We start from the raw sequence: 11,550 nt of genomic DNA, 5'->3' as shown, positions 1-11,550 counted from the left end.
TAATTATTTTTTTATTTTTTTATTTTGTATTTCCAAAGGACAATTTACTAGTAACGGGTCTATTTTCAAATTATTCACTGTCGAAATTATCACTATTGAGCTTAGCTGTATATCGGCATCGGTGGTCTAAAGGTTAGCATTGTTGCCCTTCAAGCAGTCGTTCCGGGTTCGATTCTTGGCTGACGCAGTTTATTTTTGAAACTGCATAGATAGTAGCTCCAAAAGATTCCAATATTTCTTTTATAAATGAAAATTTCCGAGCATTCACTGAAATACAATACGTAAGTTCAAACATTGATAAACAGGTTTATCGGAAAGATTTTTATTTAGAATTTTCAAATGACGAATTTCTTCCAGCATGTTTAGGCATTCTAATTTCAGGCCCTAATAAGCCAAAACAGAATTTAGTTTTACATTATTTTTACATCGGATAAAAGTTGGCTTAATTAGTTCTTAATAAACAGGATAAATAATTTTTTTTTTTAAAATTGATAATTGTTCAGTCACGGTCAAAGTGTTATTGGCAGGTTGTGTAGTCGTGTACTAGGTTAAATTGTTATTATAAACGTGTTTATATTTGTTACTTTACTGTTCTTGTTGATAAAATAAGGTGCGATATTTTTGTTGTGGCTGTTGACTTCTAGTTTTAAAAAAAAAAATGTTTTAGATGTACAATCCGGAAAGTCTTAATACATATAAAGGCGTTAATTTATTGCGATAAAAATGCAATAAAACAACGCGTTTTTGTTTTCGTATGTAGTCACCCTGTTTATTGATTTTAAAAAATTCTCCAATTACTAAATCAAACAACCAAACATTGTTTTTTGTTAATAAACAAAACACACTTCTATAAAATAGAAATTTCCAGTTGAACTCCCCCCCCCCCCCTCCCAGGACTGTGACTACAAATATGTCAATATCCGAATCAATCACAAGTTAATCACTATCTGATTTGAATTTGAATGAAATTGATCACGATGTATCGGCGTCGGTGGTGTAAAGGTCAGCATGGTTGCCTTCCAAGCAGTCGATCCGGGTTCGATTCCCGGCTGACGCAATTACATTTTTTATTTTTTTACTTTATTTCCTGTTTTTGAAAACTTTTGTTATTTTCAAAAATCGCAATAGAAATGTGTTAGAATACTTTATGTTGACAGGGTTCAGAGGGGATTTTGGAAAAGATAACGATGTATTAAGTAAAAATTCAACTGTAATTGTGAGGGCGTTTGTAGGCTGAAGTGTGACGTCATTTTTTTGTGACGGAGGGCAGGTAAAAATAAAATCGTCCAAATAGCTTAATGCCATTTATGGATGACATCTAAAAGAAATAAAAATGTTTATTATTCAATCCCTATTAACAAATGTTGTAGTCTGTTTTTCTTCTAGTTTTTTCCGTTGTATATCGGCGTCGTTGATTTAAAGGTCAGCATTGTTGCCTTCAGTCGATCCTAGGACTGTGACTATAAATGGGTCAATATTCGAATCAATCCCTGTCAAATTAATCACTATCCGATTTGAATTTGAATGAAATTGATTGTTCGGCGTCGGCGGTGTAAAGGTCAGCATGGTTGCCTTCCAAGCAGTCGATCCGGGTTCGATTCCCGGCTGACGCACTGTCTTTTTATTTTTACGCCTCTTACCAATTAAGTCTTCTATGGTAAATTTTAAATTACTTAAAAAAGGAAGAACCTTCACTCTATTAACACAAAGCCCTATAGTCCCAAAACGCCTTCCCCCAACTTCCCACCCCCCACCCCCCCCCATCTTGCTCATCCCATAATGTGACGTCATCCTGATGCTTACAACTCCACCCCTGCAGAAATTATTTTCTTAATGAATTGATTTCTTTCTGAAATATTGACTGAGCTCCGACAACATTGAGTATATTATGATGCAGATTTTCTTTATTACAAAAATAGTTTTAAAAAAATCGACCTACATATTGAGAATCAGTTTCATACATTACTTTATAAAATGAGACATTTTCAGCCCCCCTCCCGTCTTGAAATGTGCCGTATTTTACTGACCACGTCAGTGCCCAAATCAATCACTGTCAACGACTGATTATAATGTTGTACGTCTATCGCTACTGATTGGTTTTCGGATAAGTAAGAGGGAGGCCACAAAATATTATCGGCGTCGGTGGTGTAAAGGTCAGCATGGTTGTCTTCCACGCAGTCGATCCGGGTTCGATTCCCGGCTGACGCAATGTATTTTTAAATTTATTTTCTACCTCCCCATCCCCCACTAGTGTGATGTGGTTTTTGGGTGACCCCAAATAGGTCAATAAAAATCATCATTTTTACGTCTGGAAGTGTCAATGGTTGGTTTGTAAGAACTTGATATTTTCAGTGGTGTGTTAACGACGTCAAAGTTCAAATCAATCACTTTGGTTACTCAGTGAAGTTCTATTTCTAGTTGTTCAATGGTTCTAGTCTTTAGTCGTACGTACACTTCAGCTAGACTTCTAGGCGTGTGACGTCAATTGAAGGTAAGAATACTCAATCACCGTCAACAAATGATCAGAAGGTTGTATTCCCAAATTTGCGCATTAGAAATTATCTTTTCCCATAGTGTCGTGGTGTAAAGGTCAGATTGGGGTCTTCCACGCAGTCGATACGGGTTCGATTCCCGTCTGACAAACTGTTTTTTAATAAAATGTTAGATTACCAAAATAAATTCTATAATGGGAAATGGGAAATTACATATTTTAGCGACATAAGTTTTTATTAAAAAGAGAAAGTTTGTTTTAATTCTCATTTTCATTGCATGTACAAGGTTAGTTATTAAAAAGGTATTTATATTTGTTAATTTACTAGTTATGTTAATAAAATAAAGTGCGGTTGTTTTGTTGTGGCCGTTCACTACTAGTTTAAAAAAAAGGATTCATATGTTAAGAAGTCAGAACCACCTTAAAGGTGTATCGTGTTAATTTATAAGGATAACAATGCAATAAAACAACGCGTTTTAGTTTTCGTAATAGTCGTGTGTTTATTAATGTTAAAATCAAAATACTCTAATTTCTGAATCTAACAACCAAATATTGTTTTTGTTAATAGAAAAAACACTTATAAACATTATATAACCATTGTACTACCCAAAGTATTATTTAAAATATTAACGAGAATACACTTCTAGTTTCCCTTTAACAAAGTTATATTTCAGTATGGGAGATAATTGACTGCACTTAGGCAATCATTGAAATTATTCGTTGTGTTATCAGGAAAATATCTCCTATATTAAAGACAATTTACTTAGCTCAGATAGTTACACCATAAGGGTTAGATGGGGGAGAAATCATTTACTTCCCTATCAGAAATTATTATAATTTTTTGGCCTATATGTTTATAATCATTTTGTAACAAAGACGGCTTATTTACGATTGTATGTTACATATGGTTTTAATAGACTTTTAATTATCAGGTATTTAATGTTATAAATCATACTAGTTGACTTACGAATGTATAAAGTAAGATGAAGTTATCTTTGTATTCATTCTTATTGGGATCATTCGATATTTTAACAATGTTGACATTATACACGGAACATACAATTATGTTCTCTTGCATTTTTCAATAAAGATAGGCTTCAGGCTAAACTAATAATAGTAGCATTTACGGGATTAAACTTTATTTACATGTCATTGACTCCACAACCCGTACCAGTCTTACTTGTTTTATGTTATATTCAATAATTTGTCAAATTTTAGACCAGTCTAATTTTATCAAACCATTAAACTGGAATGCTGAGAGGAAGAGGAAAGTAGACAGATCAAGGAAATCCTGGAGAAGGACAATAGAAGAGGCAAGGGTTGCCAGGATAATAAAGAGGGCTGCCCAAAACAGAGTACGGCGGAGACGTTTGACGTCATATGTACGAAATATTACTCAATCACTGTCATCAACTGATCCGAACGTTCTAGAATTTATCTTTTTCGTTTACATGAAAGCGTCGGTAGTGTAAAGGTTACATTTTATAAAAACCTTTTTTTTAATAGCGGGATAACAGCAGAGGAGCAATATTAAAAAAATATTTTTTTAAATAAAAAGCGGTCTTCATTTCCTGGACCACACGCTACCATTTAGCTCTGATCAATTGCAAAATTTTGTCACAATATTCCACCCAACCTCCCCCCCCCTTAACTCATTGTGATATGGTTTATGGATGACCATACGCAGATCAATATTCAAATTCCTCAAATTCATTGTTTTAGTGTTAATAGTTGACTTCTAGAAAATTTAAATTTCCAGTTGAACTTTCTCACCCCTCCCCCCCCCCAGGTGTAACTACAAATAGGTCAATATCCGAATAAATCATTGTCAAATTAATCATTATCCGATTAGAATTTGAATAAAATTAAGCTTTGCCATGTATCGGCGTCGGTGGTGTAAAGGTCAGCATGGTTGCATTCCAAGCAGTCGATCCGGGTTCGATTCCCGGCTGACGCATTGTTTATTTATTTTTACACCTATTACCATTTAAGTCTTTTATGGTAAATTTTAAATTACCTAAAAAAAGGGAAAAAAAACAAGCGAGAACCTTCACTGTATTAACACAAAGGCCTATAGTCCCAAAACGCCTTACCCCAACTTCCCACCCCCCTCTGCCCCATCCTCTAATGTGACATCACGCTGATGCTAACAACTCCACCCCTGCAGAATTTATTTTCTTAATAAATTGATTTCTTTCTGAAATATTGACTGAGCTCTGACAACAATGAATATATTATGATGCAGAATTTCTATATTACATAAATAGTTTTTTTAAAAAAATCGATCTACATATTGAGAATCAGTTTCATACATTACTTTATAAAATGAGAAATTTTCCGCCAACGCCCCCCCCCCCCCCCCTATCCCCGTCTTGAAATGAGCCGTAATTTACTGACAACGTCAGTGCTCAAATCAATCACTGTCAACGACTGATTATAATGTTGTATGTCTATAGCTACTGATTGGGTTTGCCATAAGTCAGAGGGAGGCCACAAAATTGATAACGGCGTCGGTGGTGTAAAGGTTAGCATGGTTGCCTTCCAAGCAGTCGATCCGGGTACGTTTCCCGGATGACGCATAGTATTTTTTAAATTTATTTTCTACCTCCCCAACCCCCACAAATGTGATGTTGTCTTTGTGTGACCCCAAATAGGTCAATAGCACTCAACATTTTTACGTCTGGAAGTGTCAATGGTTGTTTTTCAAGAATTTGATATTTTCAGTGAAGTTCTATTTTCAGTTGTTGAATGGCTCTATTCTGTAGTCGCAAGTACACTTCAGCTAGATTTCAAGGTGTGTGACGTCAATTGAAGGTAAGAATACTCAATCAACGTCAACAAATGATCAGAAGGTTGTATACCCAAATTTGTGCATTATAAATTATCTTTGCCCATATAGAGTGTCGTGGTGTAAAGGTCAGCGGGGTCTTTCACGCAGTCGATCCGGGTTCGATTCCGGGTGACGAACTGTTTTTTAACAAAATGTTTGATTGCCAAAAAAAAGCTATAATGGGAAATGGGAAATTACATATCTTAGCGACATAAGCTTTTATTAATAGGAGAAAGTTTGTTTTAATTTCTTATTTTCATTGGATAAACAAAGTTTGCTATAATAACGGAGTCAATATTTTGGTATTTTACTAATTGTATTAACGTATTAATATTAACCGCGATTGTTTTGTTGTGGCTGTTGACTTGTAGTTTAAAATAATATCGGATGTCTATTTGGACACTGTAACAACATATATTAGCATATCGTGTTAATCTATAAGAATAAAAATGCAATAAAACAACGAGTTTTTGTTTTTTGTATGTAGTCAATTTTTTTATTGATTTTTAAAAAATCAAAAATTTCAATTACTGAATTAAATAACAAATCATTGTTTTTGATAAAATAGAAGACATATAAAAACATTATATAAGCATTGTAATTCCCGAAGTATTAATTAATATATTAACGAGAATATATTTCTATTTTCCCTTTCACGCAGTTATATTTTAATATGGGAGATAATTGATGCACTTAATTAGGCAATCATTGAAATTATTCGTAGTGTTGTCAGGAAAATATCCCCTATACCAGGGGTCGGCAACCTTTTGAGACCGAAGAGCCAAAAGTTACAATTTATAAAATTTCCCAGTTTTTAAAGAGCCGCCAACATTGTTTAAAAATATTATGATCTTTATTTAAGATTTGGTATATATATATATATATATATATATAAATATATATATATATATATATATATATATATATATATATATATATATCAATGTTTGTGTGTTTGTTTGTGTGTGTGTGTCTGTTTTTTTAATGCATTACTACACCTTTCATCCGATCGCCATGAAACTTTGGAAAGTTGCTAAGAATGCTTAAATTTTTATGGGCGGCGCCCGGGTGGTGTATTTTTTGTCAATACACATTTTGGCGCCCAGAGTTCCCGAGCGGCTATGTTAGTACTTGGCATCCGTTAATCGGGCGCTTTGCATATCGGGTAAGGGGTACTACTATATTCAGCGGCAAAATTGCAACAGGTGAAACCACCGGCGTCTCGTCGATTGCGCGACCCGAAGCGCCCCGGGCTCACCTGCGAGCACTATGGCGCCTACGTTCGTTTAAAAAAAATAGGCTATACACTATAGACACGCGTTGATTTAGTCGCTTACTAAAGCGAATCAGGCGCATCCTCCGGCCTCTCTGCAGGTTGCAATTTGGCGCCCCGGGCTATCCCGCGAGCACAAAGCGCCTATCTTAGTTTTAAGGAGCACCCTACAATACGACATTCGATGATTAAACCGAGCTAGGGGCTGTACGCAGCGCCACTGCGGTAGTGTAATCGGGTTCACGAGGGAGCCACTTCCCGCCCTCGACAATTAGGCGGTGAGTGATTAACGGCGATAATACGGCGAGTGATTAACATACACTCAAGTCTTTCATACAGCACTCCATGGTGGTAGGCGGTAGTGTAGGTTACTAGTGCCTCGATAAATATGATCCAAACACAGGCATTGTTTACACTTATATAACTCAGCTTTAGAAAACAAGAAAGTACATTGAAATAGGGAGTAACTAAATATTCTAATAGAATTGCGAGTGTTTATTGTTTATATTTATTAGTATATCGTTCATTACCGAGTGCTGCAGACTAATACTTTTATGAGTTTTAAAAATTAAAAAAAATTAAAATTAATATTTGTGCACCGAGCTGAAGAGCCGCACCTTGACACCAAAAGAGCCGCATGCGGCTCGCGAGCCGCAGGTTGCCGACCCCTGCCCTATACTAATGACAATTTACCTAGCTCAGATTGTTACATCATATGGGGGAGAAATCATTTACTTCCCTATCAGAATTTATTATAATTTTAGTGTCTATATGTTTATATTCATTTTGTTATGTATGGTTTTTAATAGACTTTTAATTATCAGGTATTTAATGTTATAAATTAATATAAATCAAACAAGTCGACTTCGAATGTATGCAGTACGATGAAGTTATCTTTGAATTCATTCTTATTGGGATTATTCGATATTTTAACAATGTTGACATTATACACGGAACAAACAATTTGTTTGTCTTGCAGTTTTCAATAAAGATAGGCTTCAGGCTAAACTAATAATAGTAGCATTTACGGGTTTAAAATATATTTACATGGTATTGATACCACAACCCGTACCAGCCTTATTTGTTTTATGTTTTATCCAATAATTTGTCAAATTTTAGACCAGTCTAATTTTATCAGAAGCGCTAAACTGGAATTCTAGGAGGAAGAGGAAAGTAAACAGGGCAAGAAATCCTGGGGAAGGACAATAGAAGAGGCAAGGGTTGCCGTGGTTATAAAGAGGGCTGCCCAAAACGAGTACGTTGGACACGTGTAAAGTCAAATGAAAGTAATATTACTCAATCACTGTCATAAACGGATCCGAACGTTCTAGAATTGTTCTTTAGCATATTACATGAAATCGTCGGTGGTGTAAAGGTTAAATTTTCATTTATTTTTACACCTATTACCAATTAAGTATTTTTTTGTAAATTTTAAATTACCTAAAAAAAGCAAGAACCTTCACTCTATTATCACAAAGTCCTATAGTCCAAAAACGCCTTCCCCCAACTTCCCACCCCCCCCCCCCCGTCCATCTTGCTCATCCCATAAAGTTACGTCACGCTGATGCTAACAACTCCACCCCTGCAGAATTTATTTTCTTAATAAATTTATTTCTTTCTGAAATATTGACTGAGCTCCGACAACATTGAGTATATTATGATGCAGAATTTCTTTACTACAAAAATAGTTTTAAAAAAATCGACCTACATATTGAGAATCAGTTTCACACATTACTTTTAAAAAATGAGAAATTTTCCGCCACCCTCAACCCCCCGCCTTGAAATGTGCCGTAGTTTACTGACGACGTCAGTGCCCAAATCAATCACTGTCAACGACTGATTATAATGATGTATGTCTATAGCTATTGATTGGTTTTCGGATAAGTCAGATGGAGGCCACACATAACTATCGGCGTCGGTGGTGTAAATGTCAGCATGGTTGCCTTCCAAGCAGTCGATCCGGGGTTAGGGGAAAGGAGGGGGGTTAGTGTTTTAAAGCAAATATTTTCAGTGGCAGCATTGGTACTGTCGAATTCACAAATTATGAATTACTGAAAGTAGAAAATAAATCAACTAAATAGCGGCGTATGATACGCCCCGTGTCGGCTCGTATTATTTTATTTATTTTCTACCTCCCCATCCCCCACTAGTGTGATGTGGCTTTTGTGTGACCCCAAAAAGGTCAATAGAAATCATCGTCTTTACGTCTGGAAGTGTTAATGGTTGGTTTACAAGAATTTGATATTTTCAGTGGTGTGTTGACGACGTCGTTGTTCAAATCAATCACTTTGGTAACTCAGTGACGCTGTATTTCCAGTTGTTCAATGGCTCTGGTCTGTAGTCGTACGTACACTTCAGCTAGACTTCAAGGTGTGTGACGCCAATTGAAGGTAAAAATACTCAATCACCGCCAGCAAATGATCAGAAGGATGTATTCCCAAATTTGTGCATTATAAATTATCTTTTACCATATCGACTTTCATTGAGTAAAGGTCAGCATGGGGTCTTCCAAGCAGTCGATCCGGGTTCGATTTCCGGCTGACGAACTGTTTTTTAATAAAATGTTTGATTACCAAAAACAAAATGCTATAATGGGAAATGGGAAATTACATATTTTAGCGTCATAATCTGTTATTAAAAGGAGAAAGTCTCTTTTTCTCATTGCATGTACAAAGTTTGTTATAATAAATGAGTTCATATTTGTTATTTTACTAGTTAAAGCAGGGGTCGGCAACCTTTAGAGATTGAAGAGCCAAAAGTTACAATTTACAGAGTTTACAAATTTTTAAAGAGCCAATGTCATTTTTATTTCAATACTTGGTATTTGATTAATATTAGGTATGTATATATATATATATATATATATATATATATATATATATATATATATATATATATATATATATATATATATATATATATATATATATACATATATATATGGTTTTGAATATCAAATATTTATTCATATAAAAAAATACACATGTTTTGTACAAAACATAAGAAAGTATTTTAGCTACCTCTGCCAAAAATAATAAAATTACTAGAATACCCGTCATCCGTTGGATAACTGTGGGTTTCGGGGGTCATCCATCAAAAAACATCACGTCTGTCACTCAGAGGCATAGCGACCCTTCCCGGCGCCCGGGGACAAAGTTTTCGATTTGAACCCCCCCCCCCCCCCTCAAACTTTTGATGTGCACCCCCCCCCCCCACTCAAACTTTCGATTTGAACCCCCCTCAACCTATCAATTTATTTTTCCAAACCATTTTGGCGCCCCAACATATGTTCCCCCCCCCTTCCCCCCTCCACCTCCCCACCCCCCCTTCCCCCCCCCCCGCCTCCCCTCTCCACCCCCCGCCTCCCCTCCCCACCCCCCGCCTCCCCTCCCCACCCCCCGCCTCCCCTCCCCTACCGTCCCCCCCCCTCCTCGGTACGCTACTGCAGTGTCACTTATCGTCACAAAAAACAGACCCCACATTCAAATATATGTTTTTTATCTTTTAAAAACACCGAAAACACCGATTTCGGACTATCCCTTCATAAACTGACGTCACAGGTGACCTACTCAACTCTACTTCACCTGCCCAGTGTCCTGCCAAGTCTCAGACAACATGTTTTTATCGTTTAAAAAACAATTCCAGCCGAGCATGTATCTGACCACACTATCCTTTCATATGCTTAGGACAAAGAAACAGATGAACTCTACTTCACCTGCCCTGTATCTTGCCAAGTTCAGATAGGCAACGTTATCATTCACATCTAAAAAAAAAATTGAAAAAAAAAATTTCATTGACATATTGGTCTAGAACCCGTGCCTCCTGCATGAGAGCTGACTACGCTACCATTTTAGCTATTTACTCGTGACGTCACAAGTGAATTTTTATACTATACTATGTGTCTCCTTATGCAACTTGATTTACGCGTATAGATTCTAGATCTAGATCTAAAAATAAGTCTAGTAGTACTAATTTTCAAATTAAATTTTATCTTAAATAAGCCAAACAAAGATTTATATAAAATAATTAAGGCCTGAAATAGATTCTAGATGTAGAATTTACATTGAATCTAGTGACCTACATCTAGGCTAGATCTAGATCTAGGCTAGATTCATAAATTTCCTTCGATAGCTGATCTTTAGATCTAGAGAAATTTATTGTAAAACTAAATGAAAAAGACAGTTGAACATTGATATAAGTGTTGGAACGTAATAAATACAGAAAACGGACGTATTGTTAAAGTTATGACCGACAGAAAATTAGATTTAGAACGCGTTAAACTTGTGAATGGGAACACAATTTTCTTCGATAGACGCCGCCATTTTATTGTACTAAAGAGTAAACAAAAACCTGTGACGTCACGGTCCCGCCGAGTCTAGTGGCTTTTCAAATATTTTTTTAAAAAATGGGTTAATCTGCATATGAATAAATCAATTAATTAATTAACGTCTTTAAATAAATTTGTGATCAACAGTCTGTCTGCATTAAAAAATTATTCTCTACCTGCATACCATTTTACAGCTTTCCAGATAGAGTCGAACATATCACAATTTTCGATCAGGCAAACAAATAAATATTCAAACATGTAAACAAAGTTGACTTTTAGTAGTATACTAGAATACCCGTCATCCGTTGGATAACTGTGGGTTTCGGGGGTCATCCATCAAAAAACATCACGTCTGTCACTCAGAGGCATAGCGACCCTTCCCGGCGCCCGGGGACAAAGTTTTCGATTTGAACCCCCCCCCCCCTCAAACTTTTGATGTGCACCCCCCCCCCCCCCACTCAAACTTTCGATTTGAACCCCCCTCAACCTATCAATTTATTTTTCCAAACCATTTTGGCGCCCCAACATATGTCCCCCCCCCTTCCCCCCTCCACCTCCCCACCCCCCCCTTCCCCCCCCGCCTCCCCTCCCCACCCCCCGCCTCCCCTCCCCACCCCCCGCCTCCACTC

At 36.5% G+C, this 11,550-nt stretch overlaps 1 non-coding gene across 1 annotated transcript; it reads left to right on the top strand.

The window, feature by feature from the left end:
* Positions 1-985: 985 nt before the first annotated feature.
* Positions 986-1,057, top strand: Trnag-ucc (transfer RNA glycine (anticodon UCC)). Its single transcript has one exon. It is a non-coding gene; the product is annotated as a tRNA-Gly (tRNA).
* Positions 1,058-11,550: the final 10,493 nt, after the last annotated feature.

The sequence above is a fragment of the Physella acuta genome, unplaced genomic scaffold, assembly GCF_028476545.2.
Source record: "Physella acuta isolate Inbredline_101_S28 unplaced genomic scaffold, ASM2847654v3 ptg000699l, whole genome shotgun sequence".
NCBI classification, from domain to species: domain Eukaryota; kingdom Metazoa; phylum Mollusca; class Gastropoda; family Physidae; genus Physella; species Physella acuta.
The sequence above is the reverse complement of the archived record's forward strand: the minus strand, read 5'-3'. Positions and strand labels throughout refer to the sequence as shown.